General features: G+C 37.7%; 1 long non-coding RNA gene across 1 annotated transcript; it reads left to right on the plus strand.

Annotated features, from left to right (window-relative positions):
- The first annotated feature begins 1,706 nt into the window (after positions 1 to 1,706).
- LOC136011197 (uncharacterized) lies at positions 1,707 to 17,469 on the plus strand. The gene is made up of 3 exons (XR_010611278.1): positions 1,707 to 1,752; positions 9,322 to 9,365; positions 17,326 to 17,469. It is a non-coding gene; the product is annotated as an uncharacterized LOC136011197 (long non-coding RNA).
- The last annotated feature ends 484 nt before the right edge of the window (positions 17,470 to 17,953 follow it).

Here is a 17,953-nt window from a genome sequence, read left to right on the forward strand (position 1 = left end):
ACATCCATAATTCCCTAAACAAATTCTGTGGAAAAGCGAATACAGTTTATTCTGTCTGGTGCATAATAGACAGCACTTCAGGAATTATTTTTTGGATCTTTTTGTGTTAAGTATAACATTCTATGTTAGTTATTTGTTAGTTATTTCTCATGAAAAGAAAGGCATTATTGATGGTGTCCCAACATTTAGTAACAAAAAGCAGGTTTCTGGAGTTGAATATTGTGCGCTTTTGGTGAAGATGTAATAATTTATCTTCCAGAACGAGTTATTCTTGTTGGTAAAGAGTTACTGAGTCTTTTCTCTCTGCTGTTTCAGTGCTGTGTATTGATAAATGTTTTGCTATGATCAGTAGAGGTGATGCAATGAAAATTGCTACAGGTGTTTGCAACAAATGGGAGATGACAAATTCAAGCAAAGGTGGGCAAAGGTTTTTAGGGAAAAGAGAATGTTCTTCATTCTAGAAAGATATGTTTTATATCATGAGACTGTCTTTAAATTACAGTATACAAAAGAATGTTGAACAGCTATTAAGCGGGTATGGATTTATCTCATATAGTGGGAGAACTGGTACCCGCATCCCTCAGTGCAATACCAAAGTCACTAAAGGGCTCTGATGTACTGCTTGCATTTCTCAATGCATGCATGTGAAGCGTTACTGTACTTTTCCCATGAAATAATTTTAAAAGGTCTCGACCTTCTGCAGAACCAGAAAAAAACCCTGCTATCCCAGTGCTTCCTCCTTAGCTCAGCTGTCTTTGGGAGTGATGAATGGGTACTTTGGAATCAGTGCATGAGCTTTCTAATGGAGGCAGTGTATTACGGGGAATACTTCCAGGTTTGTTTTAAATCCCTTTTCACATTTATAAAAATTACATTGCATACTGTATTGTACAGTGTATAGCTATGATCAGGATGAAACTATGATTTTAACAACTTTTGATCTGTAGATATTTAAAAAAGATTTTCTGGGGGAATTTTATGGTACTTATAGCTCTTTTAGGATGGAAGACAAACACTCGACTCCCGACTTTCCTGTGTAACAAGATACCCTGTATTTGTGCATCTGTAGGGTGATTGCTTTGCCTCTCTGCTGCTCCATCAGCAGCAGTCCAAACCCAATCTGTATGACATATAGGGACCATTTCAGCCTTACAAGAGCACAGCCATCACCAAGTGGAATATATCAGTAAGCATGCTGGAGCTGACCTTGATTTGTGGAGGCTTGTTAAAGCTGGTCATCTACATCTCTCATTGCTTGCAGTGGCATTTTCACTTTCCTTTTTCCTTTTTTTTCAGGGGTGGGGTGTGGGGGAGGTTGTGCGCTGATCAGTTCTTCTATCTGAGTTGAGCAGTTAGAAAGATTAAGATTGTTTCAAGGAAAACTCATATTGAGAGCAGCTCTGAGATCCTGGTCTCTTTGCAGGATTGTTCCTGGCAGTTTCATTTACAAGTTACTCAGGGATGGAAGAGCCATAGCTTAATCTTGGCTCTCCCACAGGGGAAGGCTGACAATGACTTGAACTTCCCTGAAAATTCCTCACATTCCTACCAGCTCAAATAAACAGTAATAAAAAAAACTAACCTGTTTTTTAAACTATTTTTCCCCCAAATGTTTACTGGAGACATGGCCTACATTGCACCAGAGCTACCTATCTTGGAAGAGGGTTTTTCTGGATCTAAAGGAAACTGCTCAGGTACTGGTAACCTGCATGAGTCCAAGCTGAGAGATGGTTTCCGCCTGGAAAGAAAACAGTGAGTGAAGCTCACCATTGCTTTCTTTGCTTGTTTCAGGCAATGTTGCTTATATCTGGCAGCAACAAGGATATATTATGTGTGAAAATATTTTTCTTAGGTGTTCAAGATCAATGGAATCATTTAAGGGAAGGGTCAATGAACCCAGGTTGCTTAAATAATGGCCCTTTATTTGTAGATGGGAGCAGCCTAGCAGGCACCTTTATATACTCATCTCTAGGTACATGGGCTTCAGGGAATGCACTTGTCATTGCTGTGGATTTGTAGTTTTTGAGTTGGGTTAGAGATGAGGGTTTCCAGCATATGCAAGTTGCGTGTGGTTTTCATAGATTTGATGTTACTTTTGAGCCAGATTGGGTCCCTGATGCAGAAAAGTAAGTTTTGAGTTCTCCGTTTTCTTAGTAATCTTTGAAAATATGCTTCCTGAAGATGTATTGTGCTGCTTCTTCATAACCAGATTGTCTTTTTTTGACATCTAACCCTATCTGTTTTTTTCTGTTTCATTTACTGATGTTGTGTTAATGGCAATTAAAAAAAAACACTTGGTAAATGAGGAAATAGTTGGTCATAATGGCTGCCAACAAAATTCTGATCTTGTTTCATTTGTTCCTAAATGTCCACAAGGAACAAGCTGTAACAGTAAAGGAATTTCAAAACAAAAGCAATGGCAAATTTCATTGTCAAACTCTTGTTTTATAGGATTAAACTCTTCTGTGTTGTAAACATGTAGATTTCCCACCAAGACTTAAGATGAGGAGGAATGGTTTAGTAGCTTGAAAGAAGAGCTAAACATGTTACCTGCATTAAACTATCACAAAAGTCCAGCAAAACCTCCAGTTCAGTTATGGTGACTGCACTTTGAAAAATGTTTTTTTTTTTTTCCCCAGCCTAGTATTTGACATTGGCCTGCAACACTGTTCACAAATTAAAATTACTTCCCAAAAACTGAAGCTATCAGAGTAATGGGTAGACACACAGATGAAAGAGCAGAGAGCAAGTAACTGAGTTTATAATTTAGAAATAAGAGAGAAAGAAGATGAGGGGGTTGCAATTAAGAATTCTCAGAGGCAAAATAAACCTGGCAGATGTCTTGCTGCACGGGGAGGGCAGAGGTGTCACCATGAGCCCAAGGAGGGACTCGCAGCCCAGCAGCCATCAGTGCCTGAGCAAGGCGAGATGACACCCAGAGCCACAGCAGAAGCAATGCAGGAGGTCAGGTTTTCCCAGCAAAGGGTATGACAGTGCAAAACAGTTGAAAAAGAGCAGAAAAGTTGATTGGAATAAATAATGATAGAGGTAAGATTACAGGTGAGAGAAAGCTGCTTTACACAGGCTATTGAGTGGTTCACAGGCTATTGAGTGGTGCAAAGGCTGTATGAGGCTGCTGGGCAATAAAATACTTCAAAGACCTCTCATTAGTCTTGTAAATACTGTAAGACAAGGAGTTACCTATTCTCTTTTTAGCATAGACATTTTAAAATAAAATATAGGGGATGTGCTCTAAAATCCAAATCCCATTTAATTGAACAAATCCTGCAATTTTTTTTCTTTTTCATATCAAACCTGTAGGATCAGAGTAAACATTTGACAAGAAAAGGTGGTTTTATTAGTGTGTGATTTTTGGTAGTGTTGCAAAATGCCACATTTTTCCAGACATATGATAAAGAAATGTTTTTTTGAAGTATTTTTTCTTACATTGCATGCATGTTTCAGAAGCATGGTAACTTCTAGAAAGCAGTATCTAGTCTTCTGATGCTTCCAATGTCTTGAGAAGTGATGTTTTCCTCTTCCAAGAGATTTTTGCAAATTCCAGTTAATCTACCAAACTGAAGTGTATCACAATTTCTAGAACGTCGAACTTCTGAGATGCTAATGAAAGAGCAAAGTGGCTCCTAAGCCCAAAGATTTTCAAAAGGAGTTTTTGAAAACATATCCTGATATCACTCTGCTAAGCCAGTCTGTCTTTACAGACTTACTCTGCTCTTAAATATGGCAATAGGAGCCTTGCTGTATAACTTAACTAGCAAGTACAGATTTTAGTTAGCACTGAACCAGGTAAAAGAAAAACAGAGGGTTTGGTTTTGTTGGTTTTGTTTTGTTCTTTTTTTTTTTTTTAACCAAATCTAGCTCCACTCAGACCTGAATTATTATTTTTTCTTCTGAAATTGGCATTTTAATATGTCACTTTTCAGTTCCATCTCAATAAACAACCATTTATTTACAATTCTAACACAATCTTCAGCCTAGTCAGGTAAGAATTATTTCAAAAGAATAAAAACATTTTCATTTCCCATCACTGCCAAAAATGAAAAGAACATGAGTTATGAGTCTTTCTATGTTGTCTTAAGTTGATTACTATGGAATGATTAAAAAACTAGCTGTGCTGTCATAGCAGAAGAGTACATTATAAGTGTAATAACAGCTTAGGGATACAATCCATCAATGCCGTACTTGGAAGAAGAAAAAAAGTTGATCTATTTCTTTGGTCATCATTTTCAGCATATTAGATGACAAATAATTGTACATTCATCAATAACAATAGATTAAAGTTGAAATGATTTATTGCTATTACACTGCTGGTATGATGGAGCACTAGGTCACTCAAGCATTGATGGGGTCTGTATTTAATTTTCACGGGTCTCTTAGCAGAAATAATAGACAGAGAGGAAACCACCTGAAACAAGGTAGATCAAAGTTGGTGAAAAGTGATTTGTAGGTTTGTTCTGTAGGGAGTGGTGGGCTGGAGGTGGCAACTCTTTCTGCTTGGTGCTTTGAACCGCTAAATCAGGAGGCCCCTCACATCATTGCTCAGCCAGACAGCCTCAGAAGAAAACCTTGAATTCCATCAGGCCAGTTAATAAGGAAAAAAATCCTTGTGGAACTTTTTTGATGTGAAAATGCTTTTCATTTACTGTTAAAATAACACAGAAAACAGCACCATTTTTCAAAGGTGCAAGTGACTATCCTGTCAAAAACCAGAGAACATTAATTTGGAGAGGGCCAATACAAGATTTTAAATTCAAACTTAGTTTTTTTTTTTTTTTTTCTGAAGACTTTCTCCAAAGAAACTTTGCATAGAAATCTGGTCATAAGTGTGTCATATGCTCTCCTGCACAGAATATCTACTGGAGTAAACATGGGTAAAAGGTTTCTGCTGAAACAATTTTTGAACCAGAATTTGCCATTTCTGTAGGCTGCCCAAGGAAGTTGTGAATGCTCCATTCCTGGTAGCGTTCAAGTCTAGTCTGGATAGGGCCTTGGGCAACATGGTCTAGTGAGAAGTGTCCCTGCACATGGTAAGGGGGTTGAAACTAGATGATCTTAAGGTCCTTTCCAACCCAAAACATTCTGTGATTCTACAATACCATTAGTGTCCTCACAGGAATGGTTGGGATTTGATTACTATGTAATAGTCACTGATTTTCTATCTGCCGGCCTGAGAGGCTCCCTTTTACCATGTCTGTTTTTCTGTAGTTACTGGCTCAAGAGTGGGCAAACATCTCAGTTGCCTGTTATTGAAGAACTCAGGGCTTCCAGCATCCATCACTCCAAGAAAATCCTTACAATGTAATTTTTTTCTTTATACCCTTCAGCTGCAGATTTTACAACAAAATAGTGAGATTTCAGTGGAGCAAAATTTTTAAAGCTCTTAGTTATTCATGTAATATTAATGAAACCAAAACTCAGCCTAGAAGAAGATGGTTTTAAAGTAAACTTAAGTTTAAAATTATTTCTGATATTGTATTGATTTTTATTAGGAGGCAACTTTCATTAAGATTAGCATTAAAAATGTTTAGGAACTTTCTTAGCATTTATGCTATGGAAGCTCCCGTCATGGATAATGATGAAAGAAGAGTCTACTAAGAGTCAAGATCTCTCATCTTCATTAGTCAGTAATGAATAAAACCTGTTTTGATAACATTTATAATTATGGAATTCCAAAATAATCATTGATGTATCATTTTAACAACTCAATGAAATGAGAGAGAGGACAGAGAGACCATCTCAGTCTGATACTGAAATGTTATCACAGATAGGGAGAACTCAGGAGTCCTCTATGTACGGTGTGCTGCCTAAGACTTCAGGATCAGTATTAAAAATACTGACCAAATTTAACTGCATTATAATTTCCTTAATTAAAATGTTTCCAAAAGGCTCTAGGATATTTTTTATTTATTTTTGACAACATTTCTAAGCTTGTCTTAGTACTTTCAGTACTTTTATACTTAACAGCTGATTCAGCATTGAATGTCTCATAAGTAGTTTAATAATAATAATTGCAACTGTAATTATCTAATACACTAAGTTAGTTCTGCTAACTCTGGAAAATTCATTGACTGTCTAAATAATCTGTCTTGTAGTGTTTGTAATTTTTAAAGCAGCTTCAATACACGGCAATGTACTAGTTACCTGGGATAGTAGAAGTAACCGCTTTATTTTAAACTAGCAATTGAATCCCCATGATTTTCTCAGTTAAACTTTATTACATGAATTTCCACTCTGTCACTCTGGGAGGCAGAGGCAGAATCTGCATTTGCTAATGCAATTAAAGTTAGAGTGAGTTGTATGAGGTCTTTACACTATAGAAATATCTGGATTCATAGTACTTTGAAAAGCCATACCTGCCAATAAGTTGCCAAAAGTAAGTGACATGAATTACAAAAGAGTTTTAATTTTCTGTCCAGTCAAATCTTAGTATTTCACACTCAATTTTCCTTCCTCAGTAATCTAAATAATTTCCCACCTTGCTCATGATGAATGTCTTGCCAGTTCCTACTCAGTCCTTCCACTTTACACAACCTAATTAAAGAAAACATTCCATGATTGCCTATTTTTCCTCATGCATGACAACCTATTATTTTTCCTACCACCTGATTAGGGCTTTATTATCCTTGGATTTAGATTGATTTGCTGGGTACTTTAATAAAACACTACTTAGTTTGATTTAAAGGGCTACAGGTTTCAGTCATTCATAGAATTACTCCTACAAGTAACTCATATTTGAAGTACTGTATAGTCTCCATGAAAGGGATTTGAGGGTGCCATAATGTTAACCTAAAGAAATGAGAATCACAGGTGGTGTTCCAGTTGTGTGTGTTGTTAATATTTCTGTTGTAAGCAGACAGGAGAAGACATTTTGCAATATAATTTGTCAAAGAGTGATAAATCTGTTTCATCGTTTCAGACAAGAATGGATCCTGTGTATTAAAACTACTATAAATATTTTCTCAAGATAAACCAAAACTTTCATATGATTAAATAATAATACATTTATGATGACAAATTACATTTACTATTCGTTATCTGAAATGTGAGACAAAATTAGGTAGTTAAAGTTCAAATGGGAGATCAGTTTTGATTTAAAATCAAAGGAATTTTATTAAGTAAATGAGATTTTCATCATTATTTTGTTATATCTAACGTACTCTTCTTTCATAAATATTACTTATGAGTTTAGATGATGATTTAAAAAAAAACAAAACCAAACAACAGAGCCCAAGCACACCTGCTATAAGCCCACTTTAAAAAAGTGACTTATAGCAAAACGTCAGTCAACAGAAAACTTCAGGAGCAGTTAATTGCCACGGTTATTCCTGTCACCCTTGTTGATGCCTTTGATTATTAGCAGGCTGCTGTATGCCTGCAATGCTTTGAGATCACTCTTGCTACAACTTTTTAGACTATTTCTGACCACTGGTGCTTTCTTCCAGAATGCTTTCTGGTGGTTGACAACTCTCATAGAATCCTAGAATGGTTTGGGTTGTGACGACCTTAAAGACTATCTAGCTCAAACCCCCCCTGCCATGGGCAGAGACACTTTCCACTAGATCAGGTTGCTCAAAGCCCTGTCCAACCTGGACTTGAACACTGCCAGGGATGGGGCAGCCACATCTTCTCTGGGCAACCTGTGCCAGTGCCTCACCAACCACATATTGAAGAGCACTAATATCTAATCGAATATCTAGTAAGCACTAATATCTAATCTAAGTCTACCCTCTTTAAACTTAAAGCCATTCTCCTTTGTCCTGTGACTACATGCCCTTTTAAAAAGTCCCTCAGATTCCTTGTTGATCCCTTTAGGTGATGGAGGGCTGCTCTAAGGTCTCCCCGGAGCCTTCTCTCCCCAGACTGAGCAAGCCCAACTCTGTCAGCTTGTCTTCACAGGAGAGGTGCTTCAGCACTCTGAGTATTTTCATGGCACTCCCCTGGACTCACTTGAGCAGGGCCATGTCTTTCTTGTGTTGGGGGCCCCAGAGTTCAATGCAGTACTCCAGGGGGATCTCACAAGAGCAGAGTAGAGGAGCAGAATCCCCTCCCTTGACTTGCTGGCCATGCTCTTTTTGATGCAGACCAGCATACGGTTGGCTTTCTGGGCTGCAAGGGCACACTGCTGGCTCATGTTGAGCTTCTCATCAACCAACGCCTCCAAATCCTTCTCCTCCGGGTTGCTCTCAATCCATTCTCCACCCAGCCTGTATTTGTGCTTTGGATTGCCATGACCCAGATGCAGGACCTTGCAGTTGGCCTTGTTGAACTTCATGGGCCTACCTCTCGAGCCTCTCAGGGTCCCTCTTTGTGGACTCCTCTTCCTTTAAGGGCTCTACTCAATGCCACTCCACCAAGCAGATCCCTCAAGAGGCCAGAGTCCTCTCTCCTCAAGTCCAGGGTATTGAGCTTGATGCACACCCTCCTTGCCACCCTGATGACCTCAGACTCCACCATTTTGTGGCCACTGCAGCCAAGGCTGCCCTCAAGCTTCATATTCCTCACCAGCTGCTCCCTCCTGGTGAGGACAAGGTTCAGCACAGCCACTGTCCTTGATGATTCCACTATCTGTTTCATACAGCTTTTCCCCTAGATACAAGTGTTGAGAAGCTTGAAGAGCACAGCAGGGCTTTGCTACATCCTGTTGACATGCTTAGTTCAGTAAAACAGATGACAGTAGATTAATATTGGCATATCAATGTTTGGGTTTTGGAAAATGTAGAAGTTTCAGCTTTTGCTGCTTTTGTCAGGAAATTTGTCAGCATTCTTGAATGGAATGAAACTTTCTAACTAAAAATGTCTGCAAAGTAGTTGGCACCCAATATTCATATTTTAAGGCTTGCTTTAGCTTGTAGAGGTACGCTGTATGACACTTTGGCTTATGAGCAGCCTGGTCTACTTGATGATGTATTTAAACTTGGGCCTGGCTTTATTTCTTGTTCCATAGGAACTCTAAGGCTTGACATGTAAGATTTGTTTATTATGAAAGTAATGTGTTACACTGGCAATGCTGACACACCTATAGATGGACAACAGTAACTACTTAATATGGAAAATCTTGGATCCAACACAGCATTTAGAAACTTGCTCAAAGGGAATCATGTGAAAAAACTCACTTTGTACCCACATGCTGTGAAATTGCTTCATCCTTATAGTGTGGGATCACTCTAGCAATGGAATAGTGTCCATTTTTTACTGGAAAATGGGACAAAACAAACTAGTTTTCTCTCTGTGATATGCAAAATATGTTGTCTGCTGTTTCTCATAATTTCTTCCTGAATAAAAGTGCTTTCTGTGCTGCAGGTGGCAGGCATGTGTGGAGGCACCTTGTACTCCTGATCATCCAGGTAAATCTGTTAATATAGTTACTCACACGCTTGACTTCTGCAGCTAGTAAAAAGAGCTTCTTTTAGGGAGAAAATATTTTATTTTGTGGCCAACTAATTTCCCTGATTTTTGGGCACTTTAAGAAGTGGCGAAGAAAGGGTTTATGTTTGCATGAAGGTGGCTGCAGAGATGGTTGTAGGGAAAATAGACAAAAGAGTCATATAAAAGCCAAGTTGTAGTGCTAAAAACTTAATAGCTATAAACTGGTAGCTATTAGCTTCTAATTACTATCAAATAATTACTGAATAGGATAGTAAATGTTATTAGCTTACATATATATATTTATGTAATATATAATATATATTATATTCAACATAAAACATTGCTTCCAACAATAATTTACTGTTTGTTCAGCTTTAATATATGCTGGGCTACTTTGTAAACATCCTTAATAAATGTGATTATTGTCAGAGTTCTGCAAATGAGCCCTATAAGCTGCATGCCATATTCTGCTTGCATTGAAGTTAAACTACTAGTCCTTTTATTGTAGAAGCAAATTTCAATATTGAAAAAGAAAAAAAAAACAACCCACAAAAGAAAGCAGTACGAGAATAGGTGTTAGATGTGTAAGTATGGTACTGATTTCCAGAATTTAGGAATATTGTTGTAGCTCAGGTGTTACACATGCTGTCTGCAGAGCTGTGATTTCGTTTGCTGGCCAGCTTCTCTGCTGGTGATTTTGACTTACTGTCAAGTACATATCTATATGTTATCAGAAGGAGCTGATTAGTTCGTACTGACTTAGTGGCTTATTTCGTCATTTTCTTTGGAGAGTCTTTACATCTCTGCCTCCTACAACAGACTTGGAATTCATTTTTTTCCTGGAGAAAAAGGGCTTGGGTTTTGATGTATAAAATATAAAAGTTGACTATAGGTTTAGGAGATTACGTAATATCCAGAAAAATTTGTAACCTTCGAAGTCCCAATATGGAGGGCTGTATTTATAACAAATATATGTTTTCCATCAAATGTCCAGTTGTAATATTCTTTTTATTTATTTTTCTTCAGAACCATGGAATAGCCAATCATATGGTGCCACAACTATCAAATAATGGGACATCAAATAGTTGGTTTGGGGTTTTTTTATGCTGCATCTCTTCTTATGCTGCTCACCTTTTATGGTGTTTCAATTCACTCCATTTTGTGGATTAAGTTTTAAAATTTCTACTTAAATTTATCTTTAAACATTGAGATTTCCACTAGAACAGTGTTTCCAACCATTTCTTGGTTTGGCAGCTGCTTCTAAAATGTAAATGTCTAATACACTGCTGAATTCTCCCTGTACATAATTTGGTTATATTCCTCAGCCTTTACAGTAACAGCCTCCTTTCTCATGTGTTTTCTGTTTTCACTTTCAACTAAAAGCATTGAGTCGATTTTGATGTATCTGTTGTGCCAATGTGGAGTCATGTGGATGAAGGAGGATGGAGCACTGTAGCTTTGTTGTATTAGTGGAATAGACAGGGGCAATTCAGAAATTATTTCTTTCTTCTCTTCCACTGTCATCCAAACCCTGGTCCCTTCACCTCATTGTTGTGCAGCAGGAGTATATGTCGTCAGCTTATGGCCTTCCAATTTACATTTTATTTCTTTGCTTAGGGTATTTTGCTGTAGACAAAAAGATATTTTTATAAATCCCATTCACCTTTTTAACCAGACTTTGAGGCTGACACTTAATTTGCATAGGGGGAAAGGGATCAGTAAGGCATCTTTGCATGGCAAGTTTAGGCACATGTGTATCTATCTGTTGCATGTTCAGTTACCCACTTCCAATCCCCAGATTCTGCTTTATATTCATATAGGAGGCTGCCCACTCCAGGGCTTAGTGGGACAGGAAAGGGAAGAGAGAAAACTGGGTACTAGAGCTCATTGCCAGCATTTCTAAGTGTAGCCCTTTATGCACCTAGCATACTTTAATCATGTTTTCTTTGATTTTGCCTGAGAGTGAGAATGGAAAACTTTTTGCTTGTCTATTTGTAATAATGAAGATTTCCTGATGGGGGCAATTAATGACTTTTTGGTTTTTTTTGAAATTATATAGGTGCGTCACTCAGCAGTCTGCACAGCTGCAGCACCAGCCAGCTCTGTGCCAAAGGCACCTCAGCTAGTTCGTGAAAAGAATCAACACATCTTGTACTTAGAGTGACTTTATTTAATTCCACATTTCTTTCTATTTATTTTCTTTTTTTCCTGTAATTTCAACTTGCTCACAAAAGTGCACCAAGCAAGAGACAGATAGGCAGAGTGAGAGGGCAATCACAGTACGAGACGATGAGATGGGGATCTTCAGTTCTGTCGAAGCCCAGGAAGCTCCTATTCCTTTTAACATCCTAAGATTTATCACAGGATACAGTTTTTTTACAAGTATTGTTTGTCATTGAAAGAACCTAAAAGAACCATTTTCTGAAAGGCTCTTCTGTCAGACAGATTTTGGCCTCTAAAGCTATTTTTAAAGTGGGCTGAGAGACCAAAATCTACATTTAAACTTCATATAATATTGTATATTCATAACCCAATCCTTCCTTCCTTCAGTGCTGGATAAGTACACTGTTTCAGCACTCTACCATTTTTAAACTTCATCGTTGGAGATAATCACCTAAACACATCATAACAACATCATAGAAGTACTAGAAAATATGTTTGATATTTCCTTTTTATTGTAACATAAGATAGTGCTTCCAAAATCCTGAACTGAATTGCTTTTCAGTAGATAAGCATCAAAAAATACATTTCCTGCTTTCGGTGAAGGTGCAATAAGGTGCTATATCAGTGTAATAGTTCAGAATGATATGCTCTAGTAGTATTTTGATGAATTACATGATTATAGCTAAAATGAACACTTTCATCGTGCCTGAATTAATAATGGTGGTATGATTTGGCAAGTACTCCTGCAGTGTTCTTTAACTCATCACTTCAGAAGACAGAGTTTTAGAGCCCATCCTTTGTCTCGGGGAAACACAGGGATCCTTTATGGTTTAAAAACACAAGGAGAAATGTGACAGCTTAAAAAGGGAAAAAGAAACTAATGCATGCATACCTTCTCAAGCTCATCATGACTTAATTGGTTTATTTTTCACTGCCTTTTTCCATAGTCTTCTTGACTATGTCAAGAAGAAAAAGATCAGTATTCTTTCATGTGAGAATCGAGTTGGTGTATTCTATTGCTAAATGCTGTGTTTCCAAATGATCCTAAAGGCCTCTTAAGGACATAATTTTGTCTTAAACCATAGGCTTTACTTTAGAACTTGGGTAATGAATATGTTAATTTCTGTGTCTTCCACATTATTAATAGTGACTGAACCTACATCAGTACCTCAAATGTCTTGCGTGAAGCTGTGTATTGCTGTGCCCATTTCAGGGCTCCTGTGGTTGGTCCAACCACATGCGTTAAAATTTCCCACGCTGAGGGCTTCCATAATACTGTATGTGTGTTGGTACAGCACTGAGAAAAACCTGCCCTGCTGATTGTGCTGTAATAATACTTGGATGGTAATAAATGATGGCTCTTAGTCTTTATGGCTGTCATCTAGTACCTTTAATGAGCATTAATTTCACTTGAAATAATAAGAATAATCAATCTGCTGTAGGTAAGAAATGTAAACTTTTGCAGGCTACTGTGAAAAATGGTGGCGCACAGTGCATCAAGAACATCTGGAACAGATGTTTCTGTAATTATAATGCACATGACGATTATGCCGTGTTCACTGGCCTTTGCTGATACCCTCGAAGCTGGGTGATGTTACAAGCTTGTGGTGGTGCACTGAACTGGAATAGAGGACTTAATGTCTGGGGCAAGAACTGTCCTCTCTGTTTTCCTAAGTGCTTTTTTTGTCCATTGAATTTTTGCTTGTGGTTAATTATTATCCTCCATGTTCGTATCAAATAGTAATATTATGCCATGAAATAGCTCAAGTCTGCTGATGCAGAAAGTCAAGCAAACATAAGCATGCTACTTTCCGAACCCAAGCTATAGAAAAGAGTAATATTTTGTGAAATGAGATTATAAAATAATCTTATGAGGTTTAGTTTAGTTATGTATATTATAATTATGATATAATGATCTATGCAGGAGTACATGACTGTATCTTTCTATTTAAAGAGTCTTCTAGTTGAAGGTAAGATATTATAAATGACTTAAGTGATCTGAGTAGATCACCTAAGACGAGAGCAGAGGAAGCTCAAGAGTGCTTTATGTATCTTTCTTCTAGTGCTGTTAGAAACCTCAGTGCAACCCTCTGTTGTGCCACGGATGGCAGTGACAAGGGCCAGGTGTCTAGTCACTACTAAATATTCGTCCAAACCTTGAGCAAGAAAGTTGGCAGAATAAAATTAAGCCATAGAGATGCTTGAAAAGATATAGTACCTTGCTCACAACTAAAGGTTCAGAAAGTTTACCAAAACAGGAGTAATTTTTTAAAATATTAAATATGTCACTAAAGAGGATGATAGCCAATAATCAAGTACTTCTTTTCTTTGCTACAATAAGAAGCATTTAACAACCTCTCTGATTTCTTATTAGGACTACAGCTAAGCCAGGTGGATGTGTTTGGTCCCTACAATATCACCCGTTTAGAAGTGTGTGCTTGTCAAAGTCTGTTTTCTGCCCCTTATCCTTGGGTGGCTAGAGAAATGTCAGGCAAACTGCATGACCACATTTGTGGTCCACAGAAGCTAAATGGCTTAACTTGGGGCTATTCTTAGGTATTTTTTTGGCACGCTAATAGTATAAAATCTGTGAACAGCTTGCATGTAGAGGCACAGCCCCAATTTAGCTCCTGTTATGATGAAACAAATTGTAATTCTTAATTGACTTCTATGGAAATACCAGCAGTATAAATTACAATGTCAGTAGAAAGGGGGGGGATGAGGGGGGAGGGGAGGAGGAGAAGGGGGAAGCCCTTTTTACAAGCCTCGGGATGAAAATTTATAAATAAACTAAGAAGGCTTAATGAAAAATCCCTGTGGAATCTGGCATTAATAGCCTTTACTTTTGATCTGGTACAATAAATCTTGCAGCTACGTATCCACAACAGAATAATAGAAACCAGGCCAAGCTGGAGTAGGTACGGGGGAGTTGGAGAAAAAAATGCCCCTTCTTTAATTAATAGTATATGGTGATTTTTCTGGTATTCCAAAGTCAACAAGTTATTGCATCCGGCATTCTGCCAGTCAGATTGCTCCAAAGAAGGGGTTTCTGGTTGCAGCATTGCCAAAGCTTCAAAATCCATGTGTTCTTTCGGATTTTCAATATTCATTTTGAGAGCTGGTCTTCAGACCCCAGTGCTGTAATTTCAGGAGAATCTCAGATTTCTAGCTGTCCTGTGAACTGCAGTGGTCTAAAACTAAACCTAGAAGTCCAATATTAATATTTTTTATAATATTGTGAATTTTTGAGAGGTTTTTTTGGTTTTGCTTTTTAATGGAATCAAGGACACCATCAAAATTTTTTCCAGATAGAGGATATAGTGAGTTTCTGCAGTGTAAATGGTGACCAAGAGGAGAGTAGGAAATGTGGTCTCCTCTGGCACAAGATAGTTGGTGGGAAGAATAGGATGTGAGCAGGTCCTTAACAGTGTGTATAGCTGCTATCAGAATGAAGAAATTAAATCTACTATATGTATATTGCACAGCAGTAATGGATTTTCATGGCCTCATAGTATTGCCAACACACTATATTCAAAGATCTCTAGCCAGAGATGAGACAAATCATGTAATGATCTTAAATTGTGATAAAACCCAGCACATATTAACCTTTGTTTGCGGTAAGGATGGTCCTAAGACACTGATTTTCTCAACAGTGATCAGGGCTTGGATTTCAGAATTATTTTTTCAGAGATACTAGCATTTTGTATAGCCTTGATTTTTTTAATTCTTGGTAATGTAGGGGAGAATTAACTTTTTTTTTTCCCCACTGTCATCATGGGGCATGATAGAAGCACTGATAAATCTACTACAAGTTTTATTTTTCTATACTGGTCTTTGACAACCTAGAAGCATTTGGATGGGGACATACAGGTTTTTAGGGTTTTTGCTGCAGACGCATTTTTGCTTTTTTTTTGGTTTTTGGTTTTATTTTTGGCTGTTTTGTTTCCTGCAGAGAAAAGCCTTGCTCTGTCTACAGGATTTTTTGTTTGTTTTTTGTTGGTTGGTTGTGTTGTTTTGTTTTGGTTTTTTTTGTTTTTTTTTTTAATGATGGTTGCTCCTTCCAGAACATCCAAACACAAAGGTCCAAATTTAAGCCGGACTCTTCACTTTTGTCATGAATGGTGACTTAGATTAAGAAAGCTGCCTATCCCTTTAAATACTTTTTGTGGGATAAACCCCAATATTCTGTGTATGCACAAACCCAATATTCTGTATGTGCAGAGGGTTTCCAGTACTTAATAGGTTAAATAGAAGATAATTTTCAAAATTAAAGTTCAACACTAAAATGATCTAAAAGTATTAAGTTTATAGGACAAATGAACGTAGTTACTCCTCAAAGCAGAGGGAGAAATCATAATTTAGATTTGATAAATATTTCTTTATATTGAATTGTGAAATTATTTGCAGTCTGTGACTGAGCATACAAATACACATACCTGATTCAGTCCCTCAACAGTGACTTAAGGATAATGACTTTGAACAAAGCTGTAAAGCAAAGAAGTTCCTATCATGAACTTCAGAGTTAGCCAGACATAGATATTTGAGGTAGAATTTGTCCTGTTACTTGCATGTGAAATTCCTGTTCAGACAAAACACAGTACTTTGTGTATTTTTTCTCAGTTTATAGTGCTATAAGCTGTGTTTGGAATCACATGGCTGGTTTTTATTGCATCTGATGACATATACTTGAGAATAATCCTGAGAAAGAGAAACTTTATAAAAGAAAAATCTTACCTTCTTTTTGGGTATTTTCTGCATTGTAAATGGTACGAACATGCATGGAGTATGTACAGATCTCCAGTGTTGGACAGTGCCACTTCGTTTTAAAAATCTTTACCAGGGGAGTTATGCCAAGGCTTTTTCTGTGCATAGATTTCAACAACAGCAACAGAAAAGTGGCATAGACTCAAGTCTGTTCCTAAACCAGGGCAAACTGAGAAATCCACAAAGTCAGTGGCTGGGTTGACTTTGCTTTCTGGAATGTAAAAGCATCTGACCAAAATTGTATTAACTGAAGATTAAGTGCAAAAGTGAAATTTCACCCTTTTCCAGAGCACAGCCCTGCCAGGAGCAAGCATTATTCCATTGTCATGCACTCGGTGGTAATTGCCCATCTGACGGGAGAGCTCAGAGATTAACATCACAGTTCTTAAACCATAAGCTACATATGCCAGACTCCAGCGCGTTGTGTCAAGCCACTTAGGCATGAACCATCAGTGTGCAGAGTGTTACTAAACACTCTTATTTTTAGGTCACGCAGATGCACATCATCCTGAATATTTCTCTGGACAAATTGCTAATCGCCACCTTATTCAAAATCTGTTGGACATTTCCTGTGTGCTGCATCTGATTGCGATTTTTTTAAAAGCGATACAAGCAATAATATGAATCTCACTTATGAGGCCTGCATAAAATAGTGTAGAACAACCAAGTACAGTAAATTAAACATGATGCTCATTACATAAATACAATTATATTTATCAGCCTTTTATAACAACACAAAGCATTTACCAGTAAGAGTTATTTTGGAGTAGATAATTCCCAATTAACTTTTACTACTTTATTTTTGCTAATTTAGTTAGATTTAATTTAAAAAAAAAATCATCTGTATCAAATGACATCTCTAACTATTACGCTGGAGATGAGATATAATTAAAATGTTATGTATATGGAATTGCAACTGATGGGAACCTCAGCTTAAACTCTTATTTTTGTCTTTATTTGATTGTTGCCTGCACTGCACTGCACTGCAAACATAATTGAATTGCAAGATAGCTGTGTGCCCACAATGCCAGCACCAGGAGCTTGGAGAAGAGAGGAAGAGGAAGAGCTTGAAAGAAAAATTATCTGGAAAATCAAACATGTCAAGGTCTGGCCTTAATTGAGCTGAGGAATCCTGTGAGAAGCCCTTCTCTGATGACACCATCTTTCCTCTCTGGATCTGGTCACATCTGCGGGGTTGGGCATGAGGAATTGTGGATTTCCATGGGTCCAAGGTGAGAGTGCCAGAGATATGCAGATGCCTCTCTGAACTGTGGACTTGAAGTGACTCATGCATGAATTCTTCACCAGCGTATTAATAAAACTTGCGTTTCCACTGGCTGGTTTGCTACCAAACCTGAACATCACTCAAAGCTTGGCACTGTTTGCTCTATACCAGGAAATGTCCCCATGTCTCAACCTAGCTGTCAGTTTGCTTCTTGGGAAAGGGGAGTCACACAGAAAAGATGAGACATAATGGGTACAAGTTACTCCTGGGGATAATCCAGTTGAACACAGGAGGAAAATTTCTCACAATGTGAACTATCAGCCATTGGAATAATCTCCCCAGGGAAATGGTGGACTCCCCAACTTCGGACACTTTTATGATTGGGCTGGATAGGGTGCTGAGCCATCTAGTCGA

This window comes from Lathamus discolor, chromosome 3 (genome assembly GCF_037157495.1).
Source record: "Lathamus discolor isolate bLatDis1 chromosome 3, bLatDis1.hap1, whole genome shotgun sequence".
In the NCBI taxonomy this organism is placed as follows: domain Eukaryota; kingdom Metazoa; phylum Chordata; class Aves; order Psittaciformes; family Psittacidae; genus Lathamus; species Lathamus discolor.